Consider the following 21,623-nt stretch of genomic DNA (forward strand, 5'->3'; position numbering starts at 1 on the left):
AACATCTCTGTTTTGCCTTAGGTAAAGTGTCTGAGGAAATGTGAGTATGATCCAAAATATGAATGATGTTGATTATTAACTCTCATTTTCTTAAATCTTCCAATACAGCAACTCTATTAAATGACAATCCCAAAATGGATTTAGGAAGTAGGTGCTCATCCTTTTTTCTATTCTTTATGAAGTCATTGATAACAAGCCTTAATTTTTTTTCCATTCTATGATCATCTACCATCCAAATTCCCCTATCCCAACAGGCATTTTCTCTTTTCATCCAAATTGTATCTGCATTCTTTTTATAAATCTCCCCCGCTTCAAATTTTGTCAAAGAATGGCTGAAAAAGTCATGAATTAAAGAATACATTTCTGTACAATATCCATTGTATAAATAATAAAACATGATGCATACTAACAAATAACTTTATTGACTTATCAGAGCAAAGGAGAAAAGACAGCTGAATTAAAGGTACTTTTTTTTAAAAAAGAACAGGCTAATGGAGGAGAAGGAAAAGAAGATGAAGAAGCAACTTCTTCTTCATGGACTTATTTGGTTAATTTAAGGACGCTTAACTGTTCAAGTGAGTTGTTCTTTCAAATATAGTTTTGCTCCTCATTTTTCCATATTTTGCTTTTTTTCAAGGACTTAATGGTGCATACTCAGTCTGGTGAAGTCTTGTTGCATTAAAGCAATTTACATTTTTTCCCCGAGGCCTTGCTTGCCTGATCTGATCCAGCAATATTCTTCTTTCACTTTAAATGTGATTAAGGAAATGAGGAACAATCTGGGATCCTATAGCTCATATTGAATTGTAATACCCAGAATTCTTAGCTGAGATGAATACTCAGAGTTGAAATCCAACATCCTCTGGAAGGTCCAGGTTCCCAGGATTTGCATATATCTTTAACATGTAGGAAATTTTTTGTATGTATGCATGTATGTATGCATGCATGCATGTTTATTGGATTTACACATGATCTTACTCCTACAAACTATTCAGTATGTCTGAGAGTATTAATCCAAACATTATTCTTTCACTTTTTTACCATTTCTTTTTTTCATTTCTCTACTGTCTCTCAGCCTTGTAATACTAGAAGTGTCATTTCACAAAGGCTCCACATAGGTATTTCGTCCTCTATTCTGTGAGGTACAGTGAACATGTCATTCAAATGTTCTGCTTCACCATTCAGTTCAACTCCTAATGCACTTTCCTGTGTCACTTTGAAGACTATTTTTTCCCTCACATTGAGGCTGGACATAAGAGGAGGTGGTTCAACTCAGCATTGAGGATTGTGAAGTCACAATGCTGTATTTATACTAGACAGCGCATACTAACATGCCTGCGACTAAATACACTTCCCCTTTCTGATGTAGTCACTTGCTGATTATTATTCTCAGCAGACACTCTATGTAGTTTCCTGCTGTTTGCATTAATCCAGAATTTGTTTAATTCTCAGCTTGATTTAGTTCTGTCTGATTTCTGAATATCTTATTCCTCTCTGTGTTCAGCTTTTACATATCTCTCATTCCTTCTCTATTTTTCCTTCCCGGGTTCATAATCCACAAAAATGACACAGTACAATAAAATAGCATTACTGAGAAGATTGGGCAGCCAGACATATGCCTCAGTTTTAAGATGGTTGTATCCGTTCCTTGTACTAAAAAGATAAAATTCACTGTTGGATTATGAAAAAGAAGGGAAATACTTGCTATCATCAAAATTCAAATGTTATGCCCCTTTTCAGATAAATATCCTGAAGGAGTGTTACAGGAAAATTAAGAAGGGGATTCTAAATAATCACTTTTTGCCTGAAATTTGGGACAATCTGAATTATCCTATTCAGTAAAATGAAATAATCAAGAATTCTCAAGGAAAATTAAATATCAGAGTCACTATAGGGATGAAGGGCAGAACACCTCATCTCTATTTCCTACTATGTTTTTACATTAGAAAACACCACCAGAAGATCCAAATAAAGATGGGAACTTGCCCTTTCTTACAAACTGATCTTCAAACCTCCTTGTTTTCTTTCTGCTATACCCAGCGCAAGGAACAACAGCCTACAAAAACCATTGTCTTCATCTATTGCTTAAATAATACATCCCTTATATATTACAGCACTTATGAATTAGATTTTACAAGCAGTCTTATTCATATTGCTACTTCCCAGTGAAATGGTTCTTGCAGTGATATGTGACAAATAATGCTAATTTGGTTGGTAATTACAGGCAGGGAATTCATTCATGGTTCTGCAAAACTCCAAGTATGTGAAAAAAAAAAAAAGCTTTTAAAAAACCCTGGAGGTTATATTGGCAGGGGAACAGACAAACTGCAGACACAGGAGCGGAGTGAAAGATAATGAGTTTATATCATCCATAATGTTCTATGGGCTGGCTGTATCAACTCATTCTGGTCCAGATTGCAGCTTGTTAGCTGGCATAAATTTCAGGGAAGACATTACAGGGGTTTTGAAGTTGCCAATTCATTCTGGAAAGAATTCAGAAGACTGGCTCTGACCTTTAAAGCATTCCACTGGCAACTATATCAGGGTATATCTCCTCCAGTATTTCCTGCTATTCATTAAGATCTTAAAAGGTAAATGAGCTAAGACACAATTGTCACTGAAGATGAGGCTGAAGACTATAGGGACAAAGGCCTTTCCCTCTCTGATGGTGCCTTTAAAACAAATTTTTCTCAGAAGGAAGGCTCAGGTAAGCTATTTAATCAGGATTTTTGGAAGACCAATGAAAAGATTTCTGTATCTCCTGAGTTTAAGAAAAATGGAACAACCATAACAAAAGCTGGCTGCCTTTTTTGCAGAGCAATTGTGTTGCTCTTTTAGATGAGTATTGTGTAGCCTTTAATGCTGCCTCTTATAGCTGTAACATTTGATAATGTAAATTTCAAACTTTCATCATGTTTGTCACGAAACCAAACAAGCACAGTCTTTCCCTTCTCTCAAAATGTGGCACCCCTGATAATTTTGCTGCCATAAATGATCATCTCCATAGAATGACTGCAAGATGAAAACAGTACTTATCTAATCAACCGTTTGATGAAGGTCACTATTCTTATTAAGCCTATGAAGATAAAAATATGGATTGTACATAGACACAAACTGAAGCTGCTAATTCAGCGATACAGAATTATACACTGGAAAATTCAAATTTCTTCAGCCTAAGCAATAAACTATATGTGACACTGGGTGCACAACTTTGTTCTTCATATTTTTATCCTCTATTTTCCACAGCAGTGTGTGTGTGTATGTATGTATGTATGTATGTATGTATGTATGTATGTATGTATGTATTGCAAATTGCAATTCCAAATTAAAATCAGTGCTATTCAAGTCACCGAAATGGTAACTTTATTCATTATATGTGTTCACTGAAAATCAAACCTAATCCTAATCTTGGGTTCCCCTCATCATCCTTTTAGCAATGTTTTATAGAAAAGTGTGATGGAAAAAGATTAGTATATTTTAATTTAATTTAATTATACTATTCCTGGAGGTCAATTTAAGGCAAGGAGTTCTATATTGATAATAACTAATTTACTCCTATGCTGAACATATCTGAAATTTCTCAAACTGTATACTTTCATACCTGTCTATAATTATCTGAGGTGCTGAAGACTTTTTTCTCCCTTTGGGGAAAATACTGATTCAGAAATATTGCAGTTTCTTAAAGTATGATGCTGAAAACACAAAAGCACAGAATATATAACAATAGCAATAGCACTTAGACTTCTATACTGCTTCATAGTGCTTTACAGCCCTCTCTAAACTGTTTATAAATCAGCATATTTCCCCCAACAATCTGGGTCCTCAATTTATCAACCTCAGAAGGCTAGAAGGCTGAGTCAACCAACCTTGAATCAGTCAGGGTCAAACTCCTGGCAGTAGGCAAAGTTAGCCTGCAATATTCCATTCTAACCACTGCGCCACCAGAGCTCAAGGTATGATCTTCCATTCAGTTATAGTGATTAATGTACTTACCATTAGAATACCTGAAAGACCAAATTAAGGATTGATTATCATGGAGAAAACCATGAATATGGTTGCTAAGTATCCGATATTGATTTGATGTCACATAATCAATTCAATCTTATTCACCATGCCTTTAGATATTTAATTAATGCTAATTCACTTTTTCCACTCTTTTTTAGTTCAAATATTGATAACTTCTTTTGCCATGAGTAGCATCTTAAAATCTGAAATATTTAAATATTTAAACATTCAAAGATTTCTTGTGCCCTCACAATATTCTAAATATCTTCTCCCCCACAACAGATGTATGGATCAGATAATTTAATGAAAGAATTTGCAAAAGCCTAGTTCCTAAAGATACAGAAAATTAAAAGGGGCTTTGGTAATGTACATTTGCAGCAATGTTTCTTTTCAGATCATATACATATTTGAAAGGAATGATAGTTACACCACTGCCTTGGCAATTCCAAACTCACCCATATCATGTTTATATTTAGGCAATACAAATGACCATTCTTTGGGAATTCTAATAAATGAGAATATAAATTAGTTTTTTTTTAAACTAATGTAGTGTACACAATATTACACTTCACTTAATTATTTCCTCTCTCCCCCTGCCTTGTTCTTGCCCTTATTCTATCTATTCCCTCACTTTTGCACTTGGAAAAAAAATCAAGAGTATCATTATTCTTCCTCCCCTCTAACTCCTAAAATTCTTAGGACTTGCCCAACCAGTATTTTACACTCAGTCTAGCAGCTGGCAGAGAAAGTGGCTTTCTCTTACCTCCCACAGTTTCTTGTAGCACAACTGCTTCTCTTGGGAAGTTGTTTATTTCTCTTTCCCCCTTCATATCCTTGACCATCTCTCTCTCTCCCCCCAAATTGTGAGGTGTTTGGTGTCACAATGATGAACAAGATGCAATGATGAGAATGGTATTGCGGTTGTAGAATCCCTGTGGGGATCAGTGGAAGTTAAAAGGCAGGCTGGTGTAGGAGGGGATGTGGAATTGTGAAAGAAAATATCTGGCTGGTTGCCTGTTTAGAGTAACTGTGAAGAATACAGATGAGAAGGATGTGGCAGGAGAATTCCCAGTGACATTCCAAATCATACTGTTAACACCATTTCTGTCCACCAAGTAAACAACATAAAAATAAACTCTGCATCAAGTTGTTTCTGGCTCAGTTGCTAAACAAAATAATTACACTCTTGCAATCTAGGAAACTCTGATCAAAACCTTCACTGCAACCTTCTCCAAATAGTGAGGAAGGACAGTACCCAGAATTTATCATCTTAAATGAGCCTTCTGATCTGGATTTTTGCAGTGAAAAAGTTGGTAGCCCTAGTTTTGAAATCTGACATAGTTAATGGAACACAATGGAGAGGAATAGTAAGCACTCTACAAAGCAACTAATCAAACTCCACACATCAGAATATCAAATCAACATCTTACATTTTTAGGGATAAAGATTTGAGCCACATCTTTATCTCTATCACATTTAAACAGTGCATAATCTTTCTTATACATACACACAAATATAAACACACAAGATCGCTAAGAGCAGAGGACATATTTTGCTTGTAAGCATTGCCAAGTTCAAAGCATAGCATCTTCAGGTAGGGCTAGGAAAGCCCTGTTTATTTTTTCCACATAATTTTATTAAGGTTTACAAATGAAAAGAATAATATAGGCTACAAAAAGTCAAAACTGAAATATACAAAAGAATAGGAAAGTATGAACAAATTTTTAAAAACTGGAAAAAAGTAAGCAATAAAGAATGAAGTAAATTCTCCTTTCATCCCAGCAAGTAAAGACAATCTTAACAGTTATCACTATCTCTAATACAACACAATCTCTCTTCACCCATAGCTCATCTATTTAGAAAAACAAAACAAAAACAAAATCCAAATGCTTCATCAGTCATCCTTTGTCAGGAAAAGTACAGAAAGGGCAATCAGAAGTAACTTTTTTTTTCTTTTAGCTCTAGTCAATCTCAAATTCCTTCCTGAGTTTGTAAAAATATCTTTTAATCCCTTCAAAAAGAGTCCGAGATTTAGTTTTCTGCTCATCTGTGTTTTAAGCCAAAAATCTTTCAGACCTTTAGCAGATCTCTTCTTTATATCCAATAAATAAAGTTTGTTCTTTTGTTTATCACATCTAAATAAAATATTTCAAAACCTTAGCAGAACTCTTTGTATATCACATACACACAGAGAGAGACAAGGTTTGTTCCCTCATTCAATATTTGTAGATCTCTTTTTGCGAATAAGTCATCCATCAATTCCATTTACTGTATGTGCCCATATCTTTCTCATTATTTGCTAAATTTAAGTCCTCCTTCAAAATAATTTTGAAATCATCTGCTGCAACTAGGTCTTATTCTGTAATTGCATTACAAGTTCTGTCAACCTAATCAGGAAATTTATTTGCTTTGTCCAAAAGCTTGGCAGACAAGTATGTTCAAGCTTCTACTATAGATTTCTGCTTTGTCTTCTTTATCCTCTAGCTTCCTCTAGTGTTCAACCTTCCATGTGTGTGTGGGATAGACCAGGTGTCTCGATAGAAAAACACTTTATCTATATCTATATCTATATCTATATCTATATCTATATCTATATCTATATCTATATCTATATCTATATCTATCTATCTGTATATCAGATCAGTTGCCATTTTTCCCATGGGAAAATTTATTCTAGTCAATTTATTCTTGTTGGCATTTAAAATTAAAATTCAAAGTCCTTCTGAGCCCCTAATCCACCATTAAACTTTCTAAAGTCCATATTCAAAGCACTCTTTAAAAGTTATTTTTCTGAGAAGCTGACTGACCTAGCAAATGCAATATAACTTGCCATTAGGAAGAATCTTTTGGAATTCAAACCCAAAGTAATTAAGAAGTAAGATGCAAATTGAGATATTGTGCTTTAAAGGCTACATCAAGAACTGTGTGCAAAGATGGTTCCTTCTTAGATTCCCAGCTCATAGACAAACCTCACAAAATGACAAATCCCATGGTTCACTCATGAGGAGCAGTTGTGCAGAGTCACATGGGCTATCTCAAAATTCTCTCCTTAATCCAGCGAGAATTTTGGCACCCATCCCATGTCGTTTGTCACTCCATCCAGATGCAGAAAGGGATGTTTAGCTCACCATGGCTGTCAAACTAGAATTTGAAGCACCTATTTCCATAATGGTGAAGTCAGCGACAGCTGTTGTGGCTCACCGACGACCTGCAAAGCTGGCAGCAGTGTCGGACAGTGAGGAGATTGGGGAGGAACATGGGTCAGTCCTGGAGTCTGGGGAAGGCTCGGATGAGGGCTCTGCATCGGAGACAGAGAAAGGGCCATCTGGGAGGTACGTGCTGCCTCCGGAGCCTCCAGAGTCTGACCTCAGCGAGGCAGAGGAACAGAGGAAGCCTGTTCCCAGTGCGCATATGCTCAGAACTGCCAGAAAGCAAGAACAGTTAATACAAAAGGGACGATTCAGGAGTAGGGCTTGGAGATTATTGGCCCCTCCCATAAGACTTAAAAGAGGAGCAAAGGCACATGGGCCTTTGCAGGAAGCAATGTTGTTAATTCTGTTTAGTTTAAAGCGCTGTTTGATTCTGGACTCCGTGTGGCTTTGCCAATTAGGTTTTTGGCAGCGTGTCAAGGGAGATAAAGGTGGGTGATTATCCTGAAGGATTTCTCCCGAAGGACTTTTTGCAACTAATTGGGACTCAACTGTGAATGAACAGAATTCACAGCTGTTGCAATAAAAGAGGTTTTTGGGACAACTTGTGTGTTTTACTGACTCAGGAAGCCTAGATCAGAACAGTAGCCAATGTGTGCAAAACTAGGCTAGATGGCTAACGATACAACTTCCTAAATAAAATGTGATTTCTGTCATCCACCCAGGTTTTTGGCTGTAATATTGCATTTAATGACTTTCACAGCATCTCTCTCTCTTTTTCTCCCCCTTTCAGTCATGTGTTACCCATTACAGTCAACTTGTATGTATTGGCCTGACACTTTTTTCCCCTTTTTCTCTCCCTTCCTGAACTACTTTTTCTCCAGAATAGCTTCTTCCAAAAAAGTGCTAACCACACTTTTGTGATGATTCAGTTTTGTGATCTTAATTATTTGATTAGAACCCTCCCACCATCTTACAACTGCTACCTGAAATTGCTGACATAATCAGTTTCACACTTAAAGGCTTTTGCTTCCCTCTTTAAGAAGCTGCTGCTCACAGCACCAAGAGTGCTAGTAAAGAGCTGGTGCTAGCGTATTTCCTTTCAATGTGTATTCCCCATTATGTGCCTTTTTATTCTCTTGTAATGCCTTCCTCTCCAATGAATGTAAATAAAAACATAAATTATCTTCTTGCTAATTATCCCAGCACCAGGGTGAGCATTACAAAGGGAAGGGAGTGGGAAAAAGAGTTATACAATTTGCCTTTTTACCTGGTTTCCTCATGAGTTGAGTTCCGGAAACTTTCCTTATTGTTTGGGCTAATGTGGCAGTTTGGGGCTATATCCTTTAGATACTGTAAAAGAAAAACAAAAAAAGTTGAAGTAAGATTATAAGCACAGCTGTGGTCATGTGATTTTTCATTTAGTGACCACTTCACTTAGCAACAAACTCATTGTTCCTAATTATCGTCACTAAACAAGGATTATTAGTGTATTTGGATGGCGTGGGTGAAAAGCTTCGGCAAATATATATTTCATGTAACAGCTGAATAGGAAACTTTCTCTATTAGTCATATAAATATCACATCAAAAGAGCTCTTAAAAATGGTACACAGAATATCATTAGATGAAAGTGTCATGTGGTTTCAATGTAAAGATAAAATAATGACTGCCTTGAAATCATGAAAGCCATAGTATTAGTTGAAGGCAAATAATGAGATCATGAACATCCCCAATTATTATAACTTTTAACAAAGTTGAGAAGTGTTTCTATAAATATGAATGACTTGTTGAATTGTCCTACCATTTTAGCTTGTCTCTTTAGAACATTTTCATCTTGGTTTTACATTTTGAGAAGCACAAAGTCTTTATTATGAACCTTTCTAAACGAACTTCTTTAAATTCCATATTTCAAGAACCAGAAGGAGACAAAGAAAGGAGAGAGTACTTCTCCACAGGCAGCACAGAAACATAGTTCGTTCTTTGGGTTACTCTCCATGGAGGCATTTTATCAATGCTAAGTGTAGCTGCATACAAATAATTTCTATGAGTATGAGCAAATAGGGATGAAAAGTCTCCCCAAGGTAATTTCTGCTGCCTGAGATTTATTTGTATAAATCTCATGTTACTATTTGAGCAATACCTGCTTCTGTCTCTCTCTCAAGATACCCAGAGTTAAAAGAAAGAGCATAAGCTTCTGGTACTAGCCAAGATGATGTCATATGTCATGACATAATTTGCAAAGTTATGTGAATTGTATCATTACTCAATTTGTGTCATTTGTGGGATGACATTGTAATACAAATGTTCTTGCCGCCTTGCAGAAGCCCTTGATAAGCTGCCAATGGGAGGTCCTTATTTTTCTATTTTGCCTATTTTTCTCCTTCATTCCTGCCCACCCAAACAGCCATCATGAAATTAAAAATTGGTCGTTTGTGATATATTCTTGATTTAATGGAACATTTGGCAGGAGTTGCTTTTCTTCAATTATTGTGCCATCAATTAATACCATTTGAACATATTTGAAGCGGCACATCAAACAGAAAGCAAACAAAGCACAACATACATTTGTACAAGTTGTGGGTTTAACAAAAGGAGACATTATGAGTTTTGGTGTTTCACAGACTTCACAGACTCAAAAATAGCTTTCCATATTTTCTAGATCACATCTGCCATTCCAGTCCATCATCTGTAGCTATTTCAATCTTTATAGGAATTACTTGGCAGAAAGGATTGTCTCATTCTCCCCAGGAAACTTGTTATTTTCCCAGGTAACAATTCCACCACTGAAGCTAAATAAGTCTTGCTATATCAACTCCCTGGATGGAAGGCATATGCAATTTTTTTTTCAAAGAATCTAGAGAAAGAACAGTGTATTTTTGTACACTATTGTGAATATTAATAGTGAATGTATTTTTTTCAGTGTGTAACAAGAACAACCTTCAAAATATAAGAGGAAGGAATTGGGAGATTTCTGGAACTCAAATTCTTTTAGAAATGCAAAACAAAAAAATAATACACTTAAAAACAATATCCTAAAGGGAGGATAGAAGATTTCTAAGACAATACAGTAAGGACAGGACATGTTTTGGAAAAACTGAGCTAATTACTCTTCGAGCTAATTTTGAATAGGATTTGAGGAAGTTTGGGGTTTTTTGGGGGGAAAAGGGGGGTTGAGTAAATGTGAGTAAAAGTTTTCCCTACTAGTAAAATAGCAAAAATACCCTCCCTCTCTCACACATATAGATATATAGATATGTTACAGATAAAAGCTAATACACACTACAAAAATAAATAGCAGCACAGAAAGAGAAGAGGGAGTGCAGAAAATAAGAAAAGAAAAGAAAAAAGAAAAGAAAAGAAAAGAAAAGAAGAAATAATATAAAGGAAAGTATAGGAAATAAAGTTCAAATAAGAGTATTACCAACAGAGAAAGAAAGTAATGAAAAGAAGAAACTCCCCTCTTTATCCACAAATATTTTCTTTATCCCATAAAACTTTTATCTATAGATACATCCCTAAAACCTCATTATTCAGTTTAATCATAAAAAAAAAAAAAAATCTATGAAGAGTTACCAGAACTATCAAGAGTTATTTTTGGTTTAATCACATCTATATTCCCTTCCTTTATACTCTAATTACTTTGTAATTCTATGTATCTCCAATTCTTTGTTTTTTTGGGGGGGCGGGGGGCGGGCAGGTACTAACTGTAACTTTAATATGTTTTGAAGGACCACAGTCTCACCACTTTTAATTATATTTTTACCATACACTATTTATGCTAAATTGTTCAGAATACTGGAACCAATTATGTAGATAAATGGTGGTCTCTTCCTCACTGAAAGTTTCTCTCACAAATGATATATTCATTTGTCTGGGAAAATTTAATTTGGATTCCTGCATGAACAGGAATGATCCCTTTTATTTTTATAAATTATGGAACTCGTGGCCAACTTGTTTAAGTCAACAACTGTCACCTTTACCCTGTCATGAATCAGGAATTCATTTTTTGTATATAACATCAGAACACAGTTGAGCAAAGACCTGTAAGGCCAAATACAGTCAATGCTATTTCATGATAATTTGCATCCTATTTGGATACATAATATGTTTTGCACATCCTACAAGAGGAATTGGGAAACCTTGTAATTCCTGTCACAAGGCTGCAGTGTCATCTTCTCACCAATTTTGTCTAATGATGTCAATATGATTTACAGACACACCATTCTTGTAAATTATTAGTGCAACATAGTTGCTCTACCAGGTGACAAATATAGACAGAGAAAGGTCAAACAATTTGTTGAATATCTCTTAGAACATCACAACACCATTATTATGCATAATTTTCAACCTCCTGTTCACATTCTTAGTGGACTCTACAACTGAATTATTCCATATTGGTTAAATTTTTAGCAAAGTGCACTTTGGTTACTAAAATTTTACCTAATACAATGCATCATTACTAATTCTATTCAATCTTCTTTGAATCACTTTTTTTTTCTCCTGCCTGTAATGAAGAGATTATAAAGCAACAGAGTGTATCAGTATAACAAAAGGAGATTATATTTTGGCAATTAATATAGTAATTTCTCACAGCAGTTCCTTAATGGTTCCTCCATTCACCTTCCCACATCAGAAAGAGGAAATAGAACAGAACAAGAAATGAATGAAAATTGATGTATTAATCAAAACAATTATGGATGTGTAGGAAAGAAAACACCAAAAAAAAAGAATAAACTGGGCAGGTAGTACTGTATCTTCATGAGATTAAAACTACCTGTCTCACTATTTAGTTTCATGGCTCTGTAAAATTAAATTTCTAATATATCTGTCATTCTTAAAAGCCTTTTTCAAGCATTTACCTAAATAAGTAAATAGAACTGAAAATAGAGCATTGCCTGAAGCCTTTCCCTGATTTGCTGCACCTTGAGGTGAAGCAAAAGTAAATCCTGGGGCTGAAGAAAGCTGGATCGCAGATAGTGGGGACAATTATGCTTGCATTCAAGTGAACACTAACAAAGATCCGCTTTGGAACTGTTGTTCAAAATATCAAGGCTAGAGAGAGAGAAGGGTGGGTTCCGTTCTCTGGAACCTGTATACATTCAGGTACAGTAAATGCCTGAATGGGGCTTCTATAATCAAAAGAAACAACCAGAACAAACCTATACCAATATGGCTGTCTTCGCTCTCAGTGGCTTGAATTACAGAAGGTGTGGGTTACCTAATTAGACATGATCCCAATTATTCACAAACTGAATGTATGACTGGATTAACAAGTCTACTTTAGTCCCCCAAAATGTGTTCCCTCCCCAAAATAAATGCCTTGCAATGCAGTTTCCAAATGCATTGTTCTATTTAAACTTTGTATGCTTTGAGTGTTTACTGAAGTCACCAGCTGGGGAAAGTAGCATTTTGGAAATATAAAACTGGTAAATAGGAAATGTCTGGTTTTTATAGTAGCCCAGGCAATATCACTATGTATAGCTCATGCAAAGAAGGTTTGAAATTTCAGTCTTGAGAGGACTTTGAATTTTTCCTATGGTGGTGTGGATATTCTCCTAGTTGTGATTAAAGAAAGAGGAGTGCAAGGAAAGAAGGAAATAGGAGACAGAGAGTGTACTCGTGTTCAGACTACAGTATGTTATTATTTGAATAGTAAATTTAGCATTATGTTCTACTAGCCTAATGATAAAAAATGGAAAAAAGCCTTATGGCTTTGGCTTAGCAAACTCTGCATCCAGTGCATTAGGAATTACATGCATATACTTGAGCATGTGCACACATGAGAAATCACACCTCCTTTATTACCGTGTTGATTTATACAATTTATATGACTACCTATCTTATTTGAGTATATCTAGGCAGGAAACAGACCAAACCAAACATAATATAAACTAAACACCCAGAATAAACATTTGAGATTAAGACTGGAACTGAAGAAATCAATCAACTGATGTACTGTACTGTACATAATTTACTGAATTTACCAGTTCCACAGCTTAGGATAATAACCAAGTCATTTATGCCTTGTGAAAGACTAGCAAAGTTGGAACCTTTCCATAGGGCAGATGATATAATAGAGAAAATGCAACTCCTCGTATCACAAGATGGCATCATCAGATTGATGGGACCTGAAACATGACATCTTCACCAGTTCTGGTGAGGCATGAAGTAACAATCAGAGACAAGTGTTGACACAAATAACTTGGCTGTGTGCTAGCTAGGGCTTCATAGAGGAAAACTAGAACTTTAAATTATACCTAGAAGCTCACTGAGAGTCAGATCAGTGGTGTTACAGTATATGAGAGTATTCTTAAATGTCCAAAATATTTAACCAGTTGAGCCTAGTGGTTAATGTGCCAAGTTAGAAAATAGGAGACTGTGTTTTAGTCCTATGTTATGCACGGAAAGTTGGGTGATTTTGGACTAGTATCTTTGTGTCAAGTCAACTCTCTTCCCACGGTTGTTGTTATAGGTAAATCATAGGAGGAAAGAGTATTAGTTATGTTCCTCAACTTGAATATTTATTAAAATGGTAAAGATTGGATAAAAACAGATCTAAAAAGAACCCCAGTTTTATTGCTGTATTCTAGACCAGTTACAACTTCCAAATGCTTTTCAAACAGCTCCATGTAGAGCCTACATCAGTAGGGCAACTAAATTTCTTCCTTCCCAGAAAATTTCAGATGGGAAAAATGAGGATATATCTTATTGCTCTATCTTACTTCTTAGCTCATTTATTTATACCCATTTACCAATATACAAAAAGGTATATTCTTCCCATCCCAGAGACTACAGATGTTTTATATCAAATATACCAGGAAAAAAAAACATAGACGCACTTTGTAACAGAATAGCTCTTATAAAATACCCATCACATCTCTCTTCAAAAAATGCAGTCACAAAAGCAGCACGTAACTACCATCAATGCTAAAATCCTGGTCTTACCTACTTTCTAAAAGGACCCCCTTCCCTCCCCTGGAACAAGCACTTCCATAATATGGGAGCTGTCGCGTCTTTCTCCATGGATAGATTAGAGTCTCACAGCATCTCTTTTTAGAATAGGTGTACAGGGCAGACTAAATCTGCATAGGAGAGATAGGTCTAGAGATACAGAGAAGTTGAACGCTACTGTTAACTATTTGTTCCAATTAGCAGCCTTGCCACTGCATTTTGCACAAATTGTACTTTCTGAATTATTTTAAGGGTGGAAAGGGTCGACTTTAATAATCTGTATGTGCAGTAATTTGGGAATCAGTCACTATCATAAGAGCCTCCCAGTCATAAAAGCTGGCAAAAATGCTTGAAGTTCACTGAAAGTTTTTCTGGCCATGTTTTCCATCTGTTGTTCAGGAAAGGATTCCCAAGCTGCCCTTCAAGGGAAATACATCTGGATCTGGATTTGGTCTTGGAATCAGAATCAACCAGATAAGTCTCCAAGAAATAGTACTTCTTTATAACCTCCAGATATCAATTATGTAACAAATTGATTAATTCCTGGGCTATGAGGAAATTAAGGGTATCTGGGAGGAGGGATATTCCATGCCCTCCCTCCCAGAATCCATGATATGAATTACTTATGAGGGGGAAGAAGCTTTACCATAAAAAAGCAGGAAACCAAAGATGTAAAGTGGGATGAAAAGGAAGAGAACAGTCAGAAACATATACATGTTTCTGTATGACATCATAAAAGCAATTGCCTGATAATGCCATTTTAGTATTTAGTATTGTGAACCCTGTAAAAGACAGATTGGCCAAGCCAGGGTGAGGAGTCAAATGGGAATTTAGTCTAGAATCCCTTCATGGGCACAAGAGGATAAAGTTCGACCACTCTTGAATGCTGTTGAACCTTATCTAGGCTCAACCAGGTACAAACTGTCAGTCTGAGAAGATTGCTGGGTACAGACTTGAGCAATAAAACAGCCAATTGAACTCTTCAAGTATGGATCTGGTTGTTTGCACAACCAAAATTACCTGGAATTGGGCAATGCCTACATTTATTAAGATAGGTTTGGTTATATTTGAAATTTAAATTTGATTAAATATGAAATCTAAATTTGATTAATAAATAAATAAGTAGGATCTTTTTCTAAAGATCATATTTTTCTGTAGTTTTAAAATTACTACACCAAACAAAGCTTGACTATTATGTGGCTGAATGACGTCTCAAATATTCACTTTTTAAATGACCACATATTTAGATTCTGTGGGTTTCTTTCAGAAAGGGACTCTTTGCCAATACTTCCTTAACTCTTTAACTTTAACTTTAACATATTTCAGAAGATATGACCCTCTTTTTTGTGAAGGAGCCTTATCCCAGACAAGTACATAACATATTTTATATAACTTACTATGATGTGTGCCTTGAAGGCAAATTTATCTGCAATTTTTCTTGTGTCTAGCAATTTTACATCTAGGAAAACTTGGCTTCATATTCCAGTGGTAGAGGAAGATCAATTAATGGTAGAATTATTTTATTCTTACTCCCAGAAACCATATTATGGTGGATATATCATTTCCTAAAATTTTGACTTTGAAGAGTAATGTTTATGTAAAGTGAAAGAAAATAGATCAAAAAATAGATTTGATCTACTGGTAAAATAATACCTACAAAATCCATTGGTATTTTTGAATTACTTAGCAAAGATTTCAGATGCCCAGTTGTTTAACAGTAGCACTAACAAAAGGGTCATATCCTACTACATGATACTAATGAAACTGAACAGAGGAAAAATGGGGTAATCTGAAGTGGATTTGATAGATAAGAGGACTCTAAATTCTTCATTTAGTGCTTTGGACATAAATCTTTGCTTTAAAGATATTTAGCTGAATAAATATGCAGTTTGAATTTGACTGTCCTAGAAGATCTAGGAACTGAAAAAGTCCCACCAACCTGGTGTTTGTTCATTTCTGAAGTTAGCAGACCATTTTCATTTTCATTCCTGAAATTAATGTGAGAACTATTTTGCCCCCCCCCCAAAAAAAAATGATTACATTTGCTTTTGTTCACTGCAAGTGCTGATAGAGGTTTATCATTTATTTCACAATCTCTCTCATTCTCCATTTCTCTTCAGTTCTGCTTATTTTCTCCCTTTATAATTTTGCTTGATTTACCGGTAGTTTCCTCTGTTAGACATTTTCAAGAAGACATTAAGAGCTGAACTTTATTTTAAGAAAGGGAATGACATCCCAGTCAACCTTTTCAGCTCCTATTCTGTTACAGTTAATTTAATAAGTACTACATGAGACACTTTTTCCAAGACCCACGTTCAGAAAATGGTAGTTCTCATCTGACAGCTGATGGATAACACTATCAGCCAATAAAAGCCTGTAAAAGAAGACATATTGTATGTAAGGACAGAATATGATGCTAATGTAGAAGAATAAGAACAAGCCCAAAACTCTGATCTTTGACCCTGCCAGATAAATACGTTTTTCCTAATCTAATTTTTAAAAATGAGAAGCTTGGTTTTCTAAGATGAGGGAGAAAACTTCTATCACTTCATAATGGTGGTTTGTGTTTTTTGTTGATTTCTGAAAAACTATGGAGGCAAGACTAGGTTGACTTCTTGAGTGAAATCCCAAATTGGGGCTACTATATATAGTTGATAGCTGGAGAAGGAACAATTTGTAAGAATACAAGAAAGCATTGCTGAATTTGGCCCATCTAGACTACTGGCCAAAAAGATGCTTTCAGAAATTTACAAATATGAATTGGATGACAGACCTATTCCATTGTTTCTGGTATTTAATGTATACTCTTTATGATTCAACTGGTAAAATCAAACTGCAGCCACTGAAACCATCAAGCTGTAGCTACTGAAACCTGAATCCTACATGAATTTATACAATACTGTGCATGAAATTGTCCAGGTTCCTTTTAACTCCCACTTTTGGAGGCAATCATCACATCTGATAGTAGCCAATTTCACAGCCCACTTGATATGTAAAGAAGTACTTTCTGTTACCTCTCTTGGATTTTCAAGCATTTAGTTTTAATGAATGTCTGTGGAAAAGAAGGAAAAATTATCTTTATCTGCTTGTCCCATATTGTCCTTATCATGGTGATCAGAATAGTATATTATGTTCCTAATTCTGTCTCATCACAAATTTATATAACCCAATTAGCTATTTTATTCTTATCTTAATTATTCCAAGCATGTTTTACTCTTTTTTTCACAACAGCTGCACATTTGGTTGACATTTTCATCAGTTGCATTCCTGATCAGTCACTGCCAACTCACTACCATTAATACACTTGCAGTTTTTTGTTCTAAAAACAAGTAAACAAACAAAACGCTAAAATAAAAAATAAAAATCTGAAACATTTGTCTTTTGGAAGCTTAGCCACTCTAGAGAGAGCTGTTTAAATCTCTTTAGACTTTCTTTTATTTTATTTATTTATTTTTATTTTATTAAATTTCTATACCGCCCTTCTCCCGAAGGACTCAGGGCGGTGAACAGCCAGAGGATAAAACACAGAGATACAAAATTTAAAATAGATTAAAACAAATTAAATAATTTAGGCTGAATTTTAAAATACCCCATAATTAAACAGATTAAAATTTGTGTTTAAAATTTAAATTTAAAAAAGGAGAAGATTTAGGCCAGGCCAGCTTGATGAAATAAAAATGTTTTAAGCGCGCAACGGAAGGTACGAAGATCCGGGATCCTCCGTATCTCTGGGGGGAGCTCGTTCCAGATCGTAGGTGCCCCCACAGAGAAGGCTCTCCCCCTAGGGGACGCCAGTCGACATTGTTTGGCCGACGGCACCCGGAGAAGCCCCTCTCTATGGGAGCATACTGGCCAGTGGGAGGCTATTGGTGGTAGCAGGCGGTCCCGTAGATAACCAGGTCCTAAGCCATGGAGCGCTCTAAAGGTGGTGATTCATTTTAGACGTCTTACAATCACTTTTGGAACATAGAAAAAAAATGGATATTTTCCTTATCTTATTGATACATTTTTATTGCATACATCAGGCAAACCTGATGAAAAATCCTCCCAGTCACGGCCGTCAAATGCTCTTTTAACTGTACTCACCTGAATTCTTTGCTATAGTCTCAACATATCAATTTTACATTCATTTCTAACACAAGATCATTAATAAACAAATTAAAGACTAATCCATTGGGACCCTACTAATATCGCCCCAATTTGAAAATGGTTGTTGTCAGCTCTTTTTCCTGTTCTCCAATCAGTTTTCAATTCAATTTTTGCACCTTTCTCTTCTCCCAAAATTGTTGAATTTGCTCAAGAGCTTTTTGTTAAAGAAAATCTCAGTAATATGCAAATTAATGTCAGAGTAAATTCCTCATTTAGTATTAGGCTCTCAAAGCTGTATAAGGGAAAACCAGAACTTTGGCTGTAAATATACCACCAATCAATGCATACCTAACAACAGTAAGGACAGTCCCTAAACAGCAGATTCATTTTAGACGTCTTACAATCACTTTTGGAACATAGAAAAAAAATGGATATTTTCCTTATCTTATTGATACATTTTTATTGCATACATAAGTATCTGCATTTCCCCATCCTATCTGTACCCATTTGATCTTCATCACACCCACACGCATAAAAACAAAAACAAAAACCACACTTACATCAAATTTATATATCAAACTTTACATAAACAAGTCCTTTTTATCCTTATTACCAGTGCAGAGAATAGGTTTTGGTATGTGCTGAATGGTATTTAATTTTGATTCACATGTGATTATTCACACCAAAATTCTATATTACCCTCTCCTTATAATTTTATGCTGACAAAGGTTTTATGCTGATTTTTGTCATAATTCATATTGCAATACGCAGTTAATCATCAGACACGTCTTTAGACATTTATGCCAGTGGTGGGTTCCTCCCGGTTAGGTCCGGTTCGGCCGAGCCGGTAGCGGTGACGATATGATGTCACCGAACCGGTTTCCCCCCCGCCCTCCCACCCCCTACCCCCCCACCCTCCCACGCTATTCTTACTTTTTATTTGGTCCCACTCCCAATCTATTGCTGCCTCCTGAGTCCCAGCTGATGACTAGAGGGAAAAAAAACTGTTTAAACTCTTGCCGGGGGGCTTCAAAGGGCTGTCCTACAGCTGATCAGTGTTAAAAGCAAACAAATGAGTCGGGTCGTAAGTGCGAGGACTGGTCATAAGTGCGAGGACCTTCCAGAAATGACTCTGACCAGCTAGCCACGCCCACCTAGTCACATGACCTCCAAGCCACAACCACAAAATAAGCCACGCCCACAGAACCGGTAGTAAAAAAAATTAGAACCCACCCCTGATTTATGTGCAAATTCTCCTGTAGTAGTCCAAACTGGATATTAGCCACCAGTCAAGCTAAGCAAAGACATCACAGCCAGGTCTAGTTGTCTTAAAAAATATTTATTTTCCTTTTTTTAGACAACTAGAACTGGATGTGGTGCTTTTGCTGGAGTTTCCTGAGGCCTTTCTGGGAAAGAAATAATGAACTGAAGATGGTTTCATGAAAAGTAGAGCTAACAACTATGGCAGAATGAAGAACTGGCAAGTAAACAATTCCTCTCCAGACAAGGAGGTGATTTGAGATTGCCTACAAGTGCTTCAGACAGTTGCTTTTCATGAAGAGAATGTATGAAAGCAGTCTCCAGTGGACTTAGAGATCTGGTAGATGAGAAAGTAACATTTTGCTCAAACCATAGATAGAACCCTAAAAGGACACTGAGTCCATATACTTCCTTTTCTAATCACTTTTTAGAAATTGTTTGTTAACTGCTTTTCAGCTATTACAAAACTTGGAGTCCACAGCTTTTAAAATTATAGGTAAGTTTCTTTCAATTCTTAGCAAACTAAGTTTTACAAATAAGTTTAAGGGCTTTAAAAGACATTTTAAAATAAACAACAAAAAGGTGATTAAAACTTTGATTTTAGAAAGTTACAAATGGAATAAGGGTCAAGATAAATTTGAAATAAGATTTTGGAATTAATTACAAAGAATGTTTCCCATGGAAAAATGCTTTCATTTTGAATACTTAAAAAAAAACATAATAAGGTAAAACTTTAACAATTTGACACCAGAGGGTAGTAGAAAAAACCAGAGGTTACAATCAAAGAACACCCAAACTTTACTTACTAATACATAATGAACCAAAATTTGTTAACATTCAACGTATTGATAGATATGTTTAATGTTAACAGCAGTGGACTCAAAGGTTAATTTTAATAATGTTAATAGAAATATTTTTTTTTGTTCAGCCCAGTTCTTTATTTTCTAATTTCCATCTCACATTAATCTGAATTCAGAAAATCTTAACTCAGAAAATTTTAACTATCTTCTCAGAATCAGATGGAAAAAACAACAGAATTATATGTTACCTGCCTATTAAAATCCTAAATTTCCAGACAGTTTCTTCCTGTAATTGTGGATGTCAATAGGATGAAGGGCAAGATGACAAGCCATTGGGAAAAAAGTTGTGTAGCTGTCAAAGCACTCCCTCATATTAATTGCTTGATTTGGTGGATTTTTGAAACCATTATATCATAGCATGTTCAAGTCTCATTCCAAACAAATATATCAGCACCAAAAGTCACAGTATCAGAAGAACAAATGTCACTGTCACACTTTTATAGGCAGCCCTTGATCAGCAAATTTGCTGCATCCTCAAGTATGAAGAGTCAAAATGAACACATGATGGAAGCAAATCTGGAACTGTCCAGTTCAGGACCACAAAAAGAAATGCTTATCCCAGCATTGACTTATGGCAATTACTAGAGATTTAGAGTCTGACCTTGAAAGTTCTTAATTCCTGAGGTCCTACAATAAGCTTTCAAAAGCTCATCCTTTTTTTAAAAAAATAGTTTCTGTGTTAAAAATTACCTAGCAACTTCTCAAATGTTTTCTTCTGGCTTTGCTACTTAATCATGGTGTTTAAGAATTTATTTCACATGGGGGGGGGTTTGTTTCTGAAGGTTATTTATTTACTTGTTTGTTTATTTTTATTTATTTGTTTTGTTTATTTATTAAAATGTATTGGCAACCCATTTTACCACAGAGTAATTCTGGGCAGTTTACATTCATATGTATATATATATATATATATTTCTATAGATATAGGTATATCTATAGGTATATCTATATCTATATCATCTATATGTGCACATACACACACAAATAAGTTGATACCAATAACTAAAATCCAATTACAGATGGGGAGGGTAGGGGCAGGTTGGGGAGGATAAGAGGTCTGTTGTTACTTGATCAATCAACTCCACTCTAATGCTTCTCCATTGGGGCCCCAAACTAACTGGCTAAGCCTGATCTTTAGGCCCTTATGAAATGTCAAGACAATGTAATGTGGGGCTGGACCTCACATTGAGGGACAGGATGCTCCAGAGGGCAAGTGCTATGTTCTTCTGGATCCAGCCAGCTGCAATAATTGCAGCATACCTTCTCTGCTGGCATGGATGGGAAGGGCTAATTCCAATGGGATGAGAC

General features: G+C 35.7%; 1 protein-coding gene across 3 annotated transcripts in view; it reads right to left on the reverse strand.

The window, feature by feature from the left end:
* Positions 1–21,623, reverse strand: part of CDH12 (cadherin 12) — a 769,924-nt gene that overhangs the window by 402,693 nt on the left and 345,608 nt on the right. For all 3 annotated transcript variants that reach the window (XM_034411922.3, XM_034411918.3, XM_034411919.3), the window contains one exon: positions 8,425–8,507. The gene's annotated coding sequence lies outside the window, so the exon portion shown is untranslated. The remainder of the gene's footprint in view (positions 1–8,424; positions 8,508–21,623) is intronic.

The sequence above is a fragment of the Pantherophis guttatus genome, chromosome 3 (genome assembly GCF_059756535.1).
Source record: "Pantherophis guttatus breed Tessera chromosome 3, ASM5975653v1, whole genome shotgun sequence".
Lineage (NCBI taxonomy): Eukaryota > Metazoa > Chordata > Lepidosauria > Squamata > Colubridae > Pantherophis > Pantherophis guttatus.